Genomic DNA, 22,184 nt, shown 5'->3' with positions numbered 1-22,184 from the left:
ACCAGGCTCTATCTAATAAAGCAGAAATGCCAGGGAAATAATCTTCAAAACATTTTAGTCTATATGTGCTCTGTACTCCAGTAGATATCTCGGCGCAGCCCTGTGCCATCCCAGTAGACAGATTAGTGCATCTTATTGTCTTCCAGCCATTAGCAGCAGGGAGGGAGAAGAGAGATTATGATGAGGGGATTATACTGGCACAAAGTCTTCTCCCTCTAATGGCCTAATCTCGTATTCTGCTGACCTCCCCTGACCTCTTCACACGGCTCCCCACAAATCAGCTCAAACAAAGACTCAACAGTGTTTTTTGGCCTTTGGTTCACATCCTTTTGTTTGGGTTTTATTTTTCCTCTTGTGTTTTTCTTTGTTTAGTTTCCTTTCAGGACTAAATTAATTCAAACAGAAGTGCGTCGTCCTTTATTGTAATTTACTGTGAATGGAAGAGTGAGGGTCTGTTATAGCACATGTGTGTTTCCAATAAATATTGACTTTTCTGACTGTAGATCCCCCCATATCTCTGTCCCCATAAACTGGTAATAAACACAAGCAATCACATGTAAATTAAAATTTAATACCAATGAGAAATTATTCTGCCTCCTAAATCTTTAATCTCACTTGCTACTAACCTTCCCTATGACTTTATTCTTACTCAATAACTTCAGCAGCAAGTGTTTGCCTCCCTCTGTGTTTCTATCTTCCATTCGTTTCATTATTTTCAATCAATACTCCTGGTATTCGTTGATTTCACTTGATGTATTGGGTTTGTTCTGAGCCTTTCCTGTTCTTGGACATTTTTACCTGCAGTCGACCACATTGTAAAGTCAAAATAACACTGATTCCAGTTATTGATCGACTTAACTATGAGTCTAAGAAAAAGATGTGTGAGGTGAACAGGAAGTGATTTATTTCAGATTCTTTGTATCTCCCATGATCGCCTATAAGTTCTTGTAAATAAAACCGATAAATCAAAGTCTTGGAAAATGCTGATTTGCGGGATCATATTCTTAAGTTGTCTTTGTTCTCCCATAATAAACTCACCTTCTCAAATAATTTCTCTTTAATGGTTTTTCTCTTTCTTTAATTCTTGGCACAGGTTGTGCATGTACTTGTATTTGACTTCATTCAGCTGTAAATTCTGTTTTACGTAATGTTTTTGAAGGTAACTTGAGTTCAGATAAGGTTAGTTTCGCTCTCATGCTGCTGACCGTTAGTGTGTTTTAGTGACTGAGTTCATTTGGTCTTTCCAAACATTTTTCAGACACTTAATCGTAACACAAGCACGTCACACTGAGACACTGACTTCTGTTGAAGAACAAACTTATTTCCTGACAGTTTCCTGCAGTGTCCTCTCATCACCCTGTGTAGTTTCTACTGTGTGTCAGCCCATATCCTTCCTCTCAACGTGTTCAGGACAAACAAAGTAATCGCACCCCGTGCTGCACATGTATGTTCTCACGCAGCCACTTCCAAAAAACATAGGCCTGCAGAAAAACCTCCTTAGATGACCTTCAAGAAAGAAAAACAAATCCAACAAGCAGAGTCTGTTATTTATATTCTCAGACCAATAATCATTTTGTGTTTTAAACAAACTAAGAAATGTTTTTATTCAAAACAAACATGCGATAATACAAACAGCACGGATGCATACAAAGCTTGGAAAACAACCCAAACTCATGCAAGTTGAGTTATCTAACATTTACTGAAGCTGTTTAACTGTATTTGACTCTTAAATAACTAGAATATGAAAATGTGTAAAATCTATGATTTGTAAATGCATGTGTTATAACTGGTTCACTCCCTTTAAGAAGACTGCTGGTATAACAAGTTCACTGGTACTGTATTGAATGAGAACAAAGGACGAGGGGTTTATCCATGTGAGGGGGCGGGAAGCATTTTTCAAAGGCAAAACTCAAACATTAATGGGATGTGATGGATAAACTCATGAATCAGTCATTTATTAGATCAGTACTTTAGAGTAAATGAGTGAAGCAAACACTTTAATTGGTTTACTTGTCTGCGGTTGGACATCTTCTGTTTGTTTTAAGTTATACTGCTGCTCATGCTGTGTGGGTGGTTGGCCTAATCCAATTGAACATACAAGTATGTACATCATTACAAGGCAACTAACGACTGAACTGAGTTTAATATCAGTCGTGAGCTGGGTGGAGATTTTGGGGCCCCTGGGCACTGAACATTCATATTTCCAACCCACGACCTTGTCAACTTTGCTATGAAGATTTAATTTTTTGGCTTTAGCCTTACTGGGATATTACAGGAAAAAAAAATACATATATACACATATATGTATATCATTTAAATAAGACTGAATCAGCTGAGATACAGTTTGACTCAGAATCCAACTGGACATTTCCTCACCATCACAAATACAGTAACGTCTTACTCACACAAACACAAACACAGCATCCTATGTTTCAGTTCCACACATACGTGCTCAGTTATTTCTGTGATGACAAATCCACTGGGGGCATTTTCCCAAAAAGGGAATTTTTCAAAACAGCATTTCCTCCTTCAACAGCCAGCGTCTTACCCCTCCCCTTTTATCAGCAACAGGAAGTGCATACACAATAACTTCTGGGGTCTCTTAATGAGGGGTCATCATTAGTGAGTGGACACACCCTTCCTGGTATTCACTTGTGTTGCTGACTAAATGTCTGTCTCAGTTTCTGTCTCACTTTGGTTCTGTCTTCATTTTGTTCATCTGTTCTTTCCATCATTCCTTCTCTTTCTTTTTCTCTTTAATTGAATCTCTCAAGGTGAAAACTGCATCGTGTTTTTCACAGTCTATTTCTGTTTCCTGTTTATTATTCCTCTTTTTTCCTCCCTTTTCTCACCTTTTCTTCTTCACCTCTCCTCTTTTCAGCCCTGTCACTCTCTCTACCTCACCTTAAAAGCAGATTTAACACCTTTGAAGGTGGTGCGGAAGATCAACACACTAATACACCCTGTTTCACAGCTGTTTTATAACTCTAGTTTATTTTTAAATCCTTTATTTGTTACTTTTAAATTAGTATATGCTTGAGTGTGTTCGAGAAGATTAGGTGTACATTAAAAGTTTAGTTTGTGTTTATAAACCCATCATTTCTATTAATTCTGGCAGTTGTGATGACTTTTTAAATTTTTTGTCTCAAGTGCAAAATGCATCGCGCACACAAATCTCACACACAGGATTATAAAATGTTATTTACGACATCATTTATCAAAGGCATCTTTCAGAGGTATGGAAAGTAAATAACATCCAGGAATATCTGTAATTACATCTGTACATTGTCCGCAGGCTAGAGAGTGTGTGAGTGTGACGGAGGAGCAGCAACAGACAGACGCAGAGATACAGTTGTCATTCTCCGGGATGTTTTGTGACTGGCAGACAAGTCTGACCTAGTTTCAATGTACCAAAGGCTAAAGCACGGAAACAAGTCAACAAGACTTCATAATCCCGGCGGTTGCTGAAGGGTCGGTGAAGTTCATGCGCAAGTCTTGTTGTGTGTTCTGTGTTTTAAAGACAGAAATACAATTCTTCCATGACGAATCTGTCTCTCCTTTAGTTCATCTGAGATCGTCTGTAAATCATTCATCATGTCTCGACACTTCATGGTGAACGTGTCCTCTGTCTTCAACAAAAGACACAAGCCTGGCTCCAGAACTCTAGATCGCTGCCACCACCTCCCGTTTTTAAGGGATCTGAATATGCCTGGTGTTGTTCTCACTGATTGGGGATAGAGGACGTTATTTTCCTCTGCCCAGACTGATGCGTGGATATAATTACAGAATTAAAAACGTGAAAAACGTTGACTGCTCCAAACAACCGCTACTGCAGCTTCTGTGTGGACTGACACTGATTTGTCGGTCTCTACTCAACAGAGCAAAATGAAAACTCCTTTGTCCCTTATCTTGATAAAATGGCCTATTGTTGTCCCACCAGTGCACAAGCCAAACGACGAGTGGCGTGTCAGTTGGTGAGTCTGTCCGTCTGCCTGTCCAACACTAAGCAAAATATCTTAATAACATCTGGTCTGATTACCACCATGATGTTTGTGGTGGACATTCTCACCTTTAAAATCTTGCTGAGGCTAAAATTTCCAGTTTTGCACAAGAAACTGCCCAAAGTTATATAATATATTGAGAACATTCATGCTCCCCATAGGATGAACTTTCTGGGCACTCCAGACCAAAACGTTAGAGATATCTCCAGGCTGGATTCCCTTTCAGTTTTTTTTAAAGGTTATCCAAGGTCCCCAGAGGATGGACCACGTTGAATTTGATGATCACATGACCTTTTTCCCTAGCACCACCTTTACCTGAACATTTTTACTTGAGCCCATGATAGCCTGCTGCATAATGGAACAGGGTGGCTGCCATAGCATTTGCTAATACTCTCCAGAGGAAGACCCTGTTGAAATGTGGTGATTTTTTTTCTTCTGCAGAGCTATCCTGGGGTCAAATTTGTAATTTATCCCTGTACCTGGCAAGGCTCCAAGAATAACAAAATCATGACTATGATGTTCTTTCTGTCCAACATTTTCTTATGAACACACCACCCCCTGTGAGCACCAGAGGAACTTCAGTCTTTAAATCTTCTTACATAAAAATGAGTCTCAACGTGGTGTCTTTGACACAGTTTAGCTTACTTTACTCTACTTTTACTACCCTAAAATCAAAGGGTTTGTTTGTTTGTGTGTACGTGGCACAGGAAGTGATTTCACAGCCTCAAATCTGTGATGTTCGACAGCTGAATAGCGTGGTGTGTGTCTGTTGTTGAGATTAAAACAGGTTTAATCACAGAGCAGCTTCTAACAATCTGTCTGCCAGCAAGTCACACCAGGAACCACTACACACACACACACACGCACACACACACACACGCACACACACACACACACACACACACACACACACACACACGCACACGCACACACACACGCACACACACACACTTGGTGTCCTCACTGAAACTCTGTCATGTCACACAGGGTATTCATGTTCTGATTGGTGCTCAAGCGCTTTACAGTTAATTCTATTTTCTTTCACAATCAGACAAATCAGATTTTATCGCCATGAACCTGTTATGAATGATGTCGGCCAGCTTTAAATCTGACAGTAATGACCAACAGTCATCTGAAAATAATTTAAAGCCTAGCGTGTTTTCCACAGTGGTTTTGGCTCAGCTGTCAGCCCCTGTCTGCGCTGAAGGCTAAATTTACAGCTACAGCGCCTCAAATACTGAAAATTTTAAAAGGACCCCAACTATGGGAAAAGAGATTTTCTCGTCCATGTAGATCACGCCGAACGATCGGGTAATGAATGATCAAGTTGCGTATTCTTAAAGTTACGCAGATTATTTCTCATAAAACTACCCCTTTTGTTGCAGCCTCCATTTTCAACCAACAAATTACAACTGCTGAGGTGTTGATGAGCTCTCGTTAATAAAAACATGTTAAACTGTCCCAAAGATCAACTAACAGCATGTGAAAGACTTTGAATGCCACATATTGAACTGAGGTGGAGCTGTGGACCAATCATTGGCAATTCAAATAAATTCCTTATAAATGTTCTTATGCATTTACGCTTTTCATATTGTTTAATGTACTGCCATCTGATATACTTCATCTTATTCATTTCCCCGTTGATCCATTCCTTGAGGGTGGGATTTAAAAATACTGATGTGGAAAAAGAACATTTGTTCAAACACAAGGTGGTTTACAATGTAAAATGAAGAATAAAGGTCAGACAATAAAAATAAAACCGTAACTGGGTCTTTCAGTAGTAATCAGCGACTTCAGCTGAGCTAACATCGCCACAGCTGGACAGCTTGTCAACCACTCTGACATATATCTGAATGAATGGCTCTAATCATGAATCCTGTGTGTATATGTGTGTGTGTGTGTGTGTGTGTGTGTGTGTGTGTGTGTGTGTGGGAGGGCGAAGTCTCCCAGATGGCACCCAAAGGATTTTCCCTGATAGTTCCCTCTCCAGGAATTAGACCACTGGGTTTAGTTGCATCAACGGCTTTCGATGTAACAACCAAATCAAATCACCTCTGTCCCTCAGGGGCCATGGATCCAGATCCTCAGAGAAAAATCCACCACTACCCAGAAACAAGTCTCACATTCACATGGTAGACAAAATAACAGAAACACTTCCAGCGAAACTATAGCAGCAACTACGAACATCAGAAATGACATGAATAAGCTCTAATAACAGGCTCCCAACAGAAAATGTCTTTAGAAAAAGGTACTTGTATTAAGATCCTACTGTGAGGTATCATTCTGTCTACCCCTTTATCTACTGTTTGGCATAAATTGTTAATTGTTAAATTAATTGTATATGTATTGCCGGGGAGTCTTCAGCTGACAAAATGACACCAGTCAACTGACAAGATTTTCACCACTTTGGAAATATTAAATGTGCATCATCAATACTTTACAGCCACCAACTTGACATCAACTTGACAGTCCCTGCAAAAGTGTTTTTTTATGTTAAGCCCGTCAAAGTGAACAGCTGAAGACCTCCTGGTGGATTTAGTCTGCTTTTAAATTCCTCTCCCCCACCCCCCCCACCCCGCTCTGTCCACAGATCATCCTGTATCGTCTTAATGGTCACAGCCGACGGTCTTCAGGAATGACAGTCCAGCCTCTGGGGGGTAACAGCGCTCAATTACAGCATTCAATTCTACACCGAGCTGTCCGAGATCATTGGCATAACATATGTGAACAATGACGGGGGCCGACAGCCTGTCCTTAAAGGGGCTATAACCAATCATTTCAAGTTATTTCTGTGCCTTCTTCGAGACAGTTTGACCGGTATTCATGAGCGTTTCACCCTGGAGTGACTGGGAATGCAGCCACGAGCGTTCTCAAGGGATCTGGGTTACATTTTCTGGATACGCTGTTGTACACTGCTTTTCAGTCAGGAGGGGATGTATATTCACTCTCCCATTTGATGAATGGGAAAGCTCTTAGCACCTTACGCACATCCTGGCAAACATACACACATGCAACACACCCGTGCAATCAGTCTGTCTCTTCAAATATTCCCAACTCTAAGATAAAAACAGAAAACTTACCACAGAGATGAAGAGTCCGACCCAAGTAGAGCCGTAACTGGTGATCAGACCTTTGTTTTGACCCAAAATGAAGCTCAAATCCTTCAAGGTCCTCCTCAGTCAGACTGTACTAATTTGTCAGGCTGTGGTAGAAATTAGTGGCTGGTTGGTGGTCGTAAGCTCAGCAGAGGGTAAAACCACCTCCTGATTCAACTGTGCCTTCTTCTTCACCCTTACGCTCTCTCCTGTCTGTCAGCTGGACAGCAGCAGGTGTCGTTGTACAGGCAGGGATTTCTCTCTTTCTCTCTCAGCCCGATTTTCCACCAGGTTTTTTGTACAAATCCTTTTCTGGACTGTGGAACCAGATAATAAAAGAGTCAGTGACGATGATGTTATCAGGTGATGTCTCTTGATTGAAGATGTATCCCAGAGCTGGATTTCCAAAGACAGACTGACGGACTCTCAGGGAGCCAAAACAAATTTAAGACTAAAAAACAGAGTTCACTCAGCAGATAATCACTGAGATATTACTCTGTTGTGGAAATCTCACCACTCTCTTTCTTTATGTAGTTTTTTCTCAAAGAGGTAAAAAACTCCAGTCACTCCAACTCTGGACTTTTTTTTACCCTAAATGTCGTCGTGTTTTTCCTCCTCAGGTTGTCGAGGTTTTTTTCCTCAGGTGAGACTCCAACAGGTCTCACTCCTTTTTCTTCCCGTCACCTCTGATGTGGTTTTCTCATCCAGTGGTCAAAAGTGTTGAACCGCAGCTGTGCAACCGCAGCCCTCTCTCACACAGGTCACTGCCCACTTCCTCTTCCTGTTATTGTTGTCAGCTTTTCTTTTTCTTTTTTTTTTCTTTTTTTTGCTGGTGCTCCCTGCTACCACTCCTTTTCCTGTCCTGGTGGGGAAAACAGAGAGAGACAAAGGTATGGAGAGGTGTGGGGATTGGTGGAAAGACGGAGAACAGAAAAGAGGCAGAGAGGCAGAGAGGGAGCGCGTGTGTCAAAACAGCTCAAAGACGCTCGGAGAGGCAGAGAAAGCAGCCGGCTCATGTTCATGAAGCAGATGGAGTGAGTGTGTGAGAGAGAGGAAGGGAGGGAGGGTGATGGAGAGTAAGGTGAGAGAGGCGTTACTTCTCAGTCCTTCTCAGGGAGAGAGGGGGAAGAGACGGAGAGTGTGTGTGGGGGGGTGGGGGGGATTTATTATTCATGTGTGTGAGATAAGGATTAAGTTAAACAGGTTATTGGGGATAATCCTCAGAGATTTCCCCACATGAGGCTAGTAAATATTTCAGAGGGCTGACTTTGGTGGGTGAGTGTGTGTGTGAGTGTTTCTGACAGAGAGATCTTGTCTAAGCCGGTAAATGAGATGAGAGGGGCGCCCCGCCACACACACTCTCTCTCACACACCCACACACACACACTCCATCCATTTCACCCCCCCCCCCGGTCATCAGTAATTTGCGGAATTGGACAGGAAAGCCGACTGTGTGTTTTTACATGAAACCTCTCCTGTGGCAAAAGCAGTCCTGTCTTTCTTTTTCACTTCTCTCTCTCTCTCTCTCTCTGTCGTTCTTCTCCCTCTCTGTTTGCTCGCGCTCTCGTTATTTGCAGTTTCAGTTCAGCTCTACACACAATATTTTCATTAGAGCTGCGAGCAGTATTGCCATACATCGGCATGACAAAAATCAACATTTACTTTGAATCCCCTTGTAGTAGTAGCTGTGTATGTGATTTCTCTCTCTCTCTCTCTCTGTCTCTTAGTAGTATGATTGGTCAAAGCCTCTGCGTTAAATTGATCCATTTGAGCTTTTTCTGATCAGTCGCCTCTATGGCTAATAAAAGGTTTAGGCCAATAAAATTACCTGCTCAAAGGTAACCTGTGGAGTTATTGACCACTTGTAGCCTGTGGAGTAATGCTTTTATGAGTTTGTTTAGTTCATGCACATGTAAAATCATCAAAAGCTGGCGGCGCAAACAGGGCAACAAACATAGCAGGGTGCAAAACAAAAACAGTGAAGAAGAAAAACTGCTGCATGCAGGTTTTAAAATATTCTAAAAAAAAAAAAAAAAAAAAAAAAATCAGCTTTGCAAATGTTCTATAAGTAGCTCAGCACATTTGTTCGACATCATGGACACACAGTTTGAGTTTTGGTAAGAGTAATTTTTGTTGGTTTTGGTTTACAAGAAAACTCCACAGGTTAGAGTACACGGAGAGAAGTGTGGTCATGGTAACAAGAAACCAGTGTTTACTTTTGGCTGGAAACGCGACATGACAAGCATTCTCCCATGTCAAAGTCACATGCTGTGTTCACCCAGTCACCCGCCCTGACCTCCTCCACAACACCTTGTTTAGAGTGACGTTAGCGCTGTATGGAGCGCAGTGGGGGAAGCTAATGCACAGCGCTCCAGTCGGCCAATAAAAAAAAACATGTGCAAGCACATTTCTTTATGATGTAAACGCCATAGTTTTAGTTCACCTCACAACCCTCAAGAGAAAAATGGAAGACAAATGTTTCTCTGTGTGCGTGTGTGTGTGTGTGTGTGTGCGCATGCATTCAAATAAGGCAGGAATAGTCTGTGATTTAAGCATCTGAATTTATATTATGTTTAATAAGTCTTGCACATGTTACTTAATGTAAACTGCTTTGTGATTATTATTAATTTTTGAAAACCGTGCCTATAAATCTACTTAAAATTGAGTGAAATTTGATTGAACTGAGCAGCGACAGTGATGTGTGTATGTGGAGAAAAAGAACAAGATGGGGGAAATGAAAAAAGAGAGTTTGTCCTCATGTCGGCTGTCTTGTATGAGAGTGATGGTTGTCTCGCTAACAAACAAACAAAACGTCACACACAGATGATGGAAACTCTCCTGTTTATGCGTCTCTTTTCCTTTACCCCTCTGTGTCTCTCTGTCATTCTGTCTTTTCAAAAAAAATAAAAAAAATAAAAATAAAAAATCCTCATGCTCTTGGCCTACTTTTCTAAAAGACACTTTGGCACTAAAAATTGCATCCTCGCTCCACTCATGACATGTAAGGAAACGGGTGATATTCCCCCACTGGTGGTTTGACTGGAAGAAGACCGCTGGGAGCCGAACATCAAGAACTGGAGGACTGACAGAGAGACAGAGGAAGAAGAAGAAGAGAGAGAGAGAGAGAGAGAGAGAGAGAGAGGGAGAGAGGGAGGAGAGAGAGAGGCAAATGTCTAACATGACAGATTTTTTTCAATAGTGATATATCTGCCTAAAGGATCCCCTTTTCATCACACTACAATGCTTCTGCCATAAACATATTCGGTGGGTAGACAAACTAACATAAAGTACTCAGATCACCACAGAAAACACTTCTACAGAGGAGAGTCATACTGGGATGAAGATCTGTTAGTTTTCTCGTGTCGCTCTGAAAACCCAGAAATCACATGACAGACCGGTTTAAAGCTAACGCTGCTAACTAGCATTTAAACCACTGAAACCAGGCTTTCTATCAGTGTGAGGTCCGTCAGAGCTGAAGTCCACAAGCTTCACCTGAGGGATTGTCCAACTAGTGTTTAGTTTATTTTGAATTGTTTAACACAAAGAAGCAGTTATAATTAAAATTTTGTCTTTTTGTGAAAGATACATTTTTATTAAAGATAAAACCTGGTCTTAGTTTTTTCTTTTGTGGAGCTGGTGTTTAAAGAAGAAGGTCAACTGAACAGACCCACTTTTATTTGGAGTATGAGTAGGTGGGCACTCAGAATTAATTGGACAGTGATTCATGAAATGTTATTTGGTTTATTACTGACTGAAATTCTTTTTTTGTTAATTTAAATTTGTCGCTACGGTACTTAACAAATAAATTAGGTGTTTTTTCAGTCTAGTCCTGACTGGTTTAAACTGGGAAGGCAGATATGAGTACAGTGGTGTGGGGTGTAGATATGCAAAAACAGGACTAGTTTGAAGAGCAGCAGTAACACGGTGATGAGTTGACCCTAATTTGTTGCCATACTGGAAACTGTTTCCCCCTTTCTTTTATTAATTCCTCGTTATTTTTGGACATTGGAAAAAAAATGGCGTGTTATATTTTGTCCTCCTCACCCTTTCGCTGCGACGTGCCGCCGCCACGCCATACCTTTCGTTACAGTTACCATTGTGCACATTGTTATGGCAAATGCCAGGCCACATATACTTGTGTGATTAAAAGAGCAACAGTCTGCAGTGGTGTAGTGGTATTATGCCTAATTATAACACAGAGCTTTAAAGAAACACAGACATGTAACTGGAGTCGCTGGTCAACCCACTGATTAAAGGACCACATCACAGGATTTCCCATTGACTGATTGAGGAAAGCGTTATATAATAATATTTATCAATAATTTCTTTCCCCCCAATAATCCTTTTGTGAGGAGACAGTCACAGCATGAGAAATGGCAAGAAAAGCTGCAGTTTTTCCTTGTTTTAAAATCTTCCTTTAGCTCGATTTTATCAAAATCTCACAGTCTTATCTGGTAAAGAGAGTGATTACAGGTCTTGGGGCTGAAATGAGTCTTTCTTGCTGCCATTTGACCACTGCTTGCATCATCAGGTGTAGGATTTTTTGCAGTGAGCAGAGCCTGCCGACAAGATAGAGACAGTATTGACAAGTGCAGTGCAGAATAAAGGCATGTCATAATATGACAAAAGCATAGAGATGAGGCTGAAGAACAGTGAGGTGGCTCCTTATATGATGAGAGGAGGAACCGAAATCCTCTGTGTCCTTGGTGAATCATTTGATCCGAAGCACTTTTTTTAACACGTGCTGTTTGTTCACCATTTCACGTATGAAAGGGAACATGAACTTCAACACTCAAATGAAACCCGAGTAAAGTTAAGGAGTGGAAATTTAAAAATTTTAATTATTTAACTCAAAAGACAGTCAGAAAATATTTTTCTATCGGAAAAAATTGAGATAAACGTGACTAGATTCTACTTCATGAACCCAAGGTTTGTCTTATTATCTCAAGTGGCTGGATGGGTAAAAGGGTTCGTGAATTATTTCACCTTGAAGCCACAAATCAAAAAATTGTCACAGATTACACTTTCTACTTGCAAGACTCTGCTAAAATATTACATAAATAGGCGAAAGCAGCTTGACTTTAGAGGACTGTACACCCACTTCATACAGTATCACGCCTAAGAACAATGTTTCAAAGCTTATTACTGCCGATCACTCGGTAAATTCAGTATGTACTTTCAGTCACAATTCATTAGTCGCGCTGCAACACATTTGTTTATCGCCTAACCGCCACATAAAGGGCTGGTAGACGAGCTTTATTTAAATGTCAGTCAGTAAATTTCAGCATACTGATCAAAACGGTCCAGTGGTTTTACAGACTTGCTCACTGTAGTGTTGCATCAGAAGTACCATTCACTTTCAGTGAAAAGCCGCATTTTAGTTTTTACCTCAGCCTCAGCAGCTGTTATGCATTTGGGTCAAACATGCTGGGATTATATGTCCAATGACAAATATATATTTAAACTTGAGCCGGCGCATCAAAATATCCAATATCATGCCCAAAGCTGTTCACTCATTGTCCAAATGAAGTTTCAATTCTCCTCAATTTGTGTGTAAAGAAAAACAAACTACAGTTTAATGATACTGCAGCTCATTTTTTTTTACAGAGAATAAAAGAGTTTCTGGACGTATTGGTGGAAGCAGCTCTAAACTGTAGGCCTGCCTCTCCGTGGGCGTTTCCCCTCAACGCAGCAGCCAAGGGACGTTTATGCGAAGTCATACACCCTATAAACGTAGATACAAGAGGTGTCTGCCACATTATGAATCAACCTTTAGTGATTTCGGTACGTCCAAACATCTGGGAGGACTCATTGTTTTGTTTCATTTGTTTTCCACTTGGGATTTGGAAGCCAGCCAGCCAGAGTAATTAGCTTCCACTTTCTGAGAGCCAGGATTTCTAACGTTAGCTCTGATTCTCACTGGACATTACATTTTGTCCTACGTTACCCCAGGAGGAGGTCCAGCCAGAATGAAATGTCTTTCTGTCATGGGTCCAGTTGTGGTAATGAAAAAAGGATCAAAGTGGCAAGACTGTCCCCCCGAAGAGAAAGAAAAAGCATCAGTTGCTTCAGCCAATGCCTCAAAACTAAATATGATTATGTGTCAAAGCAGCTGTAGTAATTATGAGAAGAGAAAGATAACAATGATGTTATGGGGAAACAGAGTGCACAGAAGGAGAAAGCTGAGGTGGATGGATGTGTCGAAAAAAAACATCAGACTTGAACACGGGACACTGCTGTTTCTCTGACCTGAACAAGGTACTCATTTAAACCCAAACCAGGATCTTTACATAAACCTCAACAAGTCAAACCAAACCAAACCTTTACCATGGTGTTGTCACATCACAGAATTAATTTACACGGAGTAACGTACGGAGACAAGGAGTAGGTACAGGTGGGGCTGAGCAGTGGCTAACAATGTCAGTCTGATATAAATGCTAGTGTTCTCCATAAACAAGCAAAAATAAATAAAGATTTTCCTCAAATCATACAGAACAGAACAGAAACCAGCTCACAATAACCCTCATGTGAAAACTTTCTCTCTTCAGTGACGTCGGATCACAGCTTACAAGATCGACAAAATGCCTTAAAAGAAGTTATGGCTCAGGATCCAACATGCACAGGTGTTAAAGATCTCTGGGTTGCTGCTGAACAAAATCCAAAACAGAGCCTCAAAGAAGAGTCTTCTGCCTGGCTGCCTCAGGCAAACTGTGGGTGCCCTGCTTCATCACAACAAACAATTTATAACAGATCAGACTGGGTTGCAGATGTATTATTTAGCGTGTTTGTCTGTGTCTAAAAACTAAAACTATCCAGCTTTCCCTAACGCTGTCAGTCAGCTCTACCTGGAGGTTCAGGGGGAGAGTTAGCCAGTCTCTGAAGCCCACCGCCCGTCTTTGGCTTCCTATGCCTCCGACAAGCTGTAATTGAGGACGGCGGGGTGAAAATTTGAAGTTCATTTGCTAGTTTTACTAAAGCGTATCTGTCGTAGTCTGTAAAATGAATAACTAAGAACCAACCCTGGTCTGTCTCTACTGTTGCTATTCAGTATCTGTACTTAGTTTTAAGCTATAGTATATTCTTTGAATCACTGATGATGAGGATGATGATGATGATGAATGACAAATCACCTGTGATTTAACTAAGAGCATGTAACTTCTCTGTACAGTAGGCGGTTTTATTTACTGCAGAAAAGACTTTAAATAAAGCCAGAAATAAACCCCGTCTTCTGCTGGTGGCTGATTCGACACACTAGGTGTTGTTTTGTATTCTACAGACTACATCGTGTTAAATTTGAACTTAAATCTTGACGTATTCAGAGCAGTTTATGCTCTGAAAATGTTGTGAAAATCGAGTCATGGCAAACAAAGGAAAACTGCTAACGCACCCATGACCTCGGTTAGAAAACGTCATTTCAATTTTACCAGCTTGAATTGTTACGAAACACAGATCCAGAGAGATGGGACATTAACCCATACTGTGTGCATGTGTGTGTGAATGCTTTTGTGTGACTATACAATACTTGCCTACATGTGTGTGTCTACCAGTGTTTGTGTGTGTGTTTGTGTGTGTGTGTGTGTGTGTGTGTGTGAGTGTGTTGTGTAAATAGACAAAGATCCCCGAGGACAAATGATGAGGAGATGATATCTTGTGAAGTGTGCCCTTTAAAAATAGCAGGGTCGCTGTCAACATTACTTGGCTCTGGATGAGCTTTCTGTTTCTCTCTCTGTGTGTGTGTGTGTGTGTGTGTGTGTGTGTGTGTGTACACACTCCTGTATGATCTATGTGTGCATTATCGTGTGTGTCTGCGAGCGCATGCGTTGCTCCGCTGTATCTGTCTGAGTTTTATGTGTGTGTGTAGACAAGCAACAGCTATTAGGATCTGTCATCATGCATGACTGAGCTCTACATGCCCTATGTGTGTGTGTGTGTGTGTGTGTGTGTGTTCTAATAAACGTGTGTGTGTCCGCAGAGAGGTATGAGGTGCATTTAACTAGAGCTCCTGTGACTGATGTACATGGTAATGTGAAATACCGCCTCAGGGTGACACAGAGGGAGAGAGAGACGGAGGGTTGGGGGGGGTTACAGAAGAGGAGGATGAGGAGACAAAGAAGCAGCATAAAACAAATAATATTAGCATTTTTATTTACAATATATAATATGTAATTCAATGTACGTCTTCTATAATCCTCATCTTTTGTTTTTCAGTGCCTCCGTTACTTGGTACATTACAACCGCCAAATGAAAATCTTATATCTTTGAGAACAAAACAACATAGTTTTACAAACCTCACAGTTCAGACTGAATCGCCATCTATAGTGTTTTTCCCCCGCGTGGTACGACTCGACTCACTTTTAGTACCAGGTACTTCTTTTAATATTGCAGTGTTGTTTGATGGACGCACAAAGCCATTGTGATCATCTTCAATGCAACAATGGAGGATATCAAAGAGATACCAAACAAAGACTGGCCAGTTGAGTCGGTACCATGTTCCTGTTTGTTTACCACATTTGATTGATGATTTAACCCTTACCAGTTACTGCTGACTGATGGGTCCAGCTATTCTGATATCACTCCCAGTCAACACTGAAGGCCTCAGTATGCTCAAACCAAAGTGCCCGAGTGTCTGAGAATATCTTATAGGTGTCAGTATAAGGTGTTTTTCAACTTTCAAAACAGGCACTTTTGACAACATTGACGATCACTGCAGCTTTCTGCAGCGACTGGCCAGATGTGCAGAGGTGGGAAAGTAAGTCTGCATTCAAAAAAACAAAGCCTTTTCATTCACTGGACTGAGGCCAATGTCTTGGCTCAGCTGAGGTACAGACACAAAGGGCTCTGGCAAAAATTAATAATGTTCCCCAGTTCCCCGTTTTTTTCAAGTACCCTAAAATCATAAAGCAACAATGCAGGTTGCCAGTTTGTTGGTAATAAGGTCATTTTGAAATAAAATCATATCAGATTTAATAAGCAATGTCGAAGTCATTACTCCATCTTCCCTGTAATATCCAGATTAATGCTCAGCGGATCATACAGTACCCTGTTATTGTGATAGAATAGGTATCATCGTAAATTCTTCTTAAAATCCCCCCAAATGTCCAGATTAATGCTCAGCAGGCCACACATACCCTGTAATAATACAGTATAATGTCTTTGTGAGATCCCAAACTGTTAGCCCCTTACACTATAACTCCACATCTTGTTCCCCGGTACCTACATAGATGTGTTGGCACGAACAGCACCGGTACATCATTAGTACAAAAGATTACACTGTATGCTGCAGGCTGTACGCTAAAGCGTTAACAATTTATCCTGAGGGGAACAGGAATGTGTGCATCACATTTCATAGCAATCCACTTAATGTCACAAAAGACCACAAACCTCTTGGTTGTTCCATGAATATTTGTATAAGAATTCATGGCCATCCATCGTTGAAATATTTCAGTCTGGACCAAAGTGCTGTACCGTCAGACTGACCACGGCGCTATCATCGCTAAAAGCTCTGGGGCTATTTCAGTTAGGGAGATTAATGCAGCTTTAAGTCTGGATTACCAAGGAGTACAGCAGATGTAGAATATTTGAGAGTTATATGGAGGTAAAGAAGGAAGGAGGGGAGGTGAGAGGACTAAGGAGGGGCTGAAGGATAGAGGTAACCCACACAGCACACACACAGACACACTTACAGAGGATTTATATGCAACTCCCCCATTAAAATCCAGTGATAACGACCTACAAATTTCTCCCAAACGGACTCTCCTCCCTGCTGCCTTGTCTTGTTTCACTCCCCCATCGCTCCTTGTCTCTCCCACCTGTCTGTCTCTTATTGCGCCTGTCTTTCATCACTCCCTTTGCTCTGTGGCCGAAACCTATCAGAGGTTGAATCAATGACGAGACGTCTGAGGGTGTCTCCGTCTTTGGGTGTGTATGTGAGGATATCTTAGACCTTGAAATCGTTGTTTCTCTCTCTCTCTCTCTGTGTGTGTGTGTGTGTGTGTATGTGTGTGTGTCTTCCTTATTATGGAGAGATTTTTTGATTGTGAGGTTTAATGTCCTCTGCCTAGCTCTCGTCTCAGTATTTCATATATTCAAAAGTGTAAAAAAACACATTTACCAGTGTGTGTGTGTGTGTGTGTGTGTGTGTGTGTGTGTGTGTGTGTGTGTGTGTGTCTCTTTGAGGGAGCTAACTAGTGGATGCTTAATAATGCAGCGTTCTGCCGAATGCCTCTCCTCCCCAACAACATCCTGATTAGTGATTCGGGGTTTGAAAATGTTAATGCTTTTAACACAGTCACTCCTCATTCGCATCAAACTGCAGAAAATAGCAGGACTGGAGAGGCTCGCACATATGGTATACACGTACATGGACAGAGGCAAGATAAATAAAGAGACTGCATTACATACAGAGAGACAAACGGACATGCAAAGAAACATAGAAGCTGACACATACATGCTAACATATAAGCCAGACACACAGCTGGCTAAGAAAGAGCTTATTGTGAACTGTAACTTGTGTTGCCATTTTGCCAGGGAAAACCACAAAAACACATGCACCACACACAAAAACCTATCCTGATAAAATAAATGTTGAATTGAAAAAATAAAAAAAAAGAAACTCCTGCTGGCCGTTGAAGAGATCAGACGAGCCACGCATGTGACCTGGAAGGTCTTCAAGTCGAAACTAGAGAAGCAGACAAACAGGAAGTAGACAAACATGTGCTTCCTTCTGATACGCACGATGTCATCAGCCACTTCTCTTCACCTGCTAATGAGGAGCTTCACCAGAGAGACGTACTGCGCTTCGAGGTTCTAGATCCCACTAATCAGTGGGAGTCCCAGGAGCAGTGACCGGCTGTGATCCCTCACTGGCCTCCCACTTTCAAACACAGCCAAAAGATTAGATATGGATGAATCTGCTGGATGACCCCACACAACCCTGTCTCCTAGACAGTGCCGAAATATAACCACTACAAAGCAATATCGATATATTTGTGACTTGCCAAGTACGTAAATTAATAACATGTAGCCCAAAAAACAACAACTCATTTCCTCATAGACCACCACATGTAAAATTCTCCTTAAATGGCAAACAAGATCAAGTGTGACTTATTTTTTGAATTATGTAAGGTTAATGGTTACCCATAAAATTCATTTTCCCGTGTGTGTCGTCTCATCGTAAAGTCTACGGGCAAGCAGCCAGGACCAAAGAAGACCAAAAAGAATATGTACTCTATGAGTAATTTTCATCGGCATGAGCGGCCACCATCTTGGATTCTGGTATCCATTTTACATCTTTCAGAGTTTTTCCTAATGAAAACATTGTCTCTGTAACAGATGGAGATGCCAATCATCTCCATCCACTATGGTGCCATTTGTTCACAATAATTCCTTCTATATATTGTTTCAGTCAAATGTACAGATGCTTAAAAAAAAAGGCTTTACATGGCACTTGCAACATCTTACAGCTGCAGCAGTTAGCAGAGCAGCTCAACACTTTGTTTACAGGCAAAGGGAGTGATGCTCAACTTCTCACATGAGGCAATAGAAATCCAACTCACATTGCAGCACAGAGCATTAAAATGCAGAACCGTGAAACTGGCGTGCATTTTATTCCTCCTTGTTTGAATTTTGGGCAGCGCTCAGCAAACAAGGTGAAAAGAATGAGCTCCAGATTTAAAAAAAACAAAACAAAAAAAGTGACAGAGAAAAAGACTTTATCTTTTCAAATGACTGAATTCAAATGAACTCACAGTGCAACAGAAAATGTGTTCAGTTTAAATGGCCTCAGGCAGAAAGAGAGAATAAACATGCTCCGCACTCTTCCTTTTGTTATTCCCTCCTGTCTTTTGGTTTGAAAACGGAGCATCTTTAGAGGAATATGTGTGTGTGTGTGTGTGTGTGTGTGTTATGTTTTCATTGTTTCAGATATTTTATCTAACATCCACACTATTTTCGAAACATAATAAATGCCTAGTCTTCTGATATCTATATGGTCTATACATTCATGTTGTTTTTGTTTGTGTTCCCATTTCACTCTCTGCTTTCTTCAGCGACATTCTTATTTATTTATTCTCTTTTTAATTAATTGTCTACAAGCACATGAAAATTGTAGTTTCAGCTGTGTAGGAACCATATTGACCTGTGGGCATCACGGTAGCCACCCCCCACCCCCCCTCCTGGATTTGAATGTTATCTAAATGTGTTGATAGGTATAAATGTAAATGATTTCATTCTCAAGGTCATCATACTGTGTGATTTCCTTTGACACCCGGTCGTGCAGCTGAGATACAGAGAGCATCAAGGTTAAACTGTTTTGATGTTTTCAGTAGGTGATCGCCCCCCCCCCCTCTCTCCCCGTCTCTGATGATGCAACCTCTCCTCACTCCTTGCCAAATGGTGCTAACTAGTGCCCAGACTCCAGGACCGGCTCCCGCATGCCTTTTCTTGTTTTTTTCTTCTTTATTGGTGTTTTCTTTCTTCCCCCCCTGCATGCGATTCAAATGCCCTCCCTAGAAGCACGCGCAGTGCCAAGCAAGCCAAACAAATCTGACTGAGTTGTTTATCGCAAACGCTTGAATGTCAACTTGGCAAAACCTGCAGCTATAGCTGTTGTGTGGAGAGGAATGAGAGTAATTACACAGACTGACAGACACAAACACACATAAAAAGCTTGCAAGAGATGCAACAGTGCAATCAGAGACACAAACACAAACACACACTCACACACAGTTCTTTTTTTAATAAACAGACTGAGGCGATGCTTTCATGTTGTCTCAGTTTACTACATGATCAAGTCGTTAATTGTACTCCTCTCTCTACCTTTCTCTCTTTACTTTATCTTTCTTTACCTCTTTCTTGCAATCTCTCGTTTCCTCTAACCATTCCTCCCTCTCGCCTTTTCTTCCCACCTATTTCTCTCTTTCCGCCGCTCTCTCTCTTTCCCCCTTGCCCTTTTTTTCTCACTCTCTGGTTCAGTGATTGGAGACTTCAAATTGCCACTGAATTTCATCATAAAACCCCACACTCTGCTCTTACTGCCCTTGTTGCCTCCTGCCAAACACGCAAAGACATGCAAGCACACACACAAGCGCATTTTAACAGGCCACCAGTCCAGAACCCACAATTTAGGGCAACCATCATCAAATCCACGTCAAAAACAATTGGAGAGAAGGCGGCACAAAGAAAAAGAACAAAAAAAACAAAGAAAATAGGAAGTTTCTTGTTTGCAAAGAGCAAAAAAAATATTTATTGAAGCGTCTGACGCTCACAAATCAACAAAAGAGGGAGATAAGAATGGCTGGAGCAGAACATGCAAATAGGCAGGCAATGTGTTTCGAGCTCAGTGCTCTCCCTCTGGCTGCAACTAACCAATTTTTACACAAACATGCATATACACAAGCAAATTGACATGCAGGTATAATCACTAAATACTCCTGGATTTATGCAGAGAACCAGGATCTCTTGGTCAAATTAATACTGGGGGTCGACAGAGGACAATATTCACCTTCTGGCATGACTATTTGATAACTCAGTGGATGAAACACGAAAAAAGCAGATTTCTAATTATCATTTTTAATTTCACGGGCAATTTTACAGGTATCTACGCCACCAGCCATTGTCAAACTCAAACTCAGGAATTCATCACAGTGACTATTGTTTAACCAGCTGCACCAATGTATTTGTTATGGTTAAGACTTTGCATTTTCATAATACGATTTTTTTTATTTTTTTTTTATATAGTACATAACATTAAGCATCAGTGAAATTACAAACACAACTGCAAAAGCCACGGTGTCACTGAAATTAAAAAGGTTGTCCCCTCAGGAGGAAACCTGCCTCAGAAGAACATGGGCTATCTCATGTGTAGCTGCATGTGATGTTTTGACACAGTGGTAGGACTAACAGAGAGTGACCAAAATTAAAAGGGTTCATCCTCCAGGGAGTAGTGTCATGACAGTCTGGCCTTTTTAGCATGTAATGTGTATTTAATGTGTAAGATGGGCTGTTTGGGGACTCTGAGGGACGGGCAGGTCATCGCTGAAAACACCAGGGCTTATCCTCTGGGAACCACGAATATCCACAATCGATTTCGTGAAATTACGACAGTGTTTTTTGAAATACCTCATTATTTATCAAAGTGATGCAAAGATGAACTGACAGTCCAATCCTATCCCTGCCATAAACAACTTCAAAACTCAGCTTCAAATTACACTTTGATCTTACAAGTGAGGTCACTTCGTTGTTATGCTGCGTACAAAAGGAAACGGGTCACGGAGCTGACGCACACCTGAACAATTCAGTAAAATGTTGTGGCATTTACCGTCACAGATTGGTCAGCTGGTCCGTCTGCTATCTTTAACACATGATGTTAGATTTCCATTGAGGGAGATGACATCAAAAGTCACATCCATAAAAGGCTTTCTTCCCATCTGGAAAACCAGTACAGGAGTGTGTTTCCGTGTGTGTGTGTGTGTGTGTGTGTGTGTGTGTGTGTGTGTGTGTGTGTGTGTGTGGACATGTGCATGTTTCTGTGTACACTGTGTGTGTATGTGTGTTTGCATTCCCATTGTCTCGCTCTCCATGTTTACCTTTGGTGTCGTGAGTGATGATCCTGCTGCTGCTGCACCGCTGCAGGATTCTTACAGTCAAGTTTAAATGACTCTTGTCCAGCTGCAGACTGGTCACAAGTTTCCAGCGGCTCAACAGGAAGACAGAGGTTACGGGGGTTTCACAGTGCTCTGTGTATGTGTGTGTGTGTGTTGCAAACTGCTACCGTTTCAATAGGAGGAAGTCAGTGTGACCCTGCACAGTAGAGGAATTCCTCAGATCACAGCTGCAAAAAAATTCCACCGATACACACTGATGATCATGTGTTGCATATCGCCCTGCTCATGTCACTTTGTTGAGTTGACTTGTGCTTGTATTCACTGTCCCCTGGGCCACTGTTGGTGATTCATGAGAGAAAAGTAAGCAAGTGATTCATTTTACTGGATTCCAGGTGAGAAAAATGCAGCAGCCTTTGATCAAAAAACAGCCGAGCCAAGCATGCTGCCTAAAGCAGTGGAAAATATGAGGCTACTGTACCGAGCAA

At 41.3% G+C, this 22,184-nt stretch overlaps 1 protein-coding gene across 1 annotated transcript in view; it reads right to left on the bottom strand.

The window, feature by feature from the left end:
• Nucleotides 1–8,146, bottom strand: part of cdh5 (cadherin 5) — a 31,174-nt gene extending 23,028 nt beyond the window's left edge. Inside the window, exon 1 of the mRNA XM_023393503.2 lies at nucleotides 7,082–8,146. The gene's annotated coding sequence lies outside the window, so the exon portion shown is untranslated. The remainder of the gene's footprint in view (nucleotides 1–7,081) is intronic.
• Nucleotides 8,147–22,184: the final 14,038 nt, after the last annotated feature.

The sequence above is a fragment of the Seriola lalandi genome, unplaced genomic scaffold (genome assembly GCF_002814215.2).
Source record: "Seriola lalandi dorsalis isolate HSWRI2012SDOR001 ecotype SW California unplaced genomic scaffold, Sedor1 jcf7180002054937, whole genome shotgun sequence".
NCBI classification, from domain to species: domain Eukaryota; kingdom Metazoa; phylum Chordata; class Actinopteri; order Carangiformes; family Carangidae; genus Seriola; species Seriola lalandi.
This window is presented reverse-complemented; position numbering and strand designations above follow the sequence as displayed.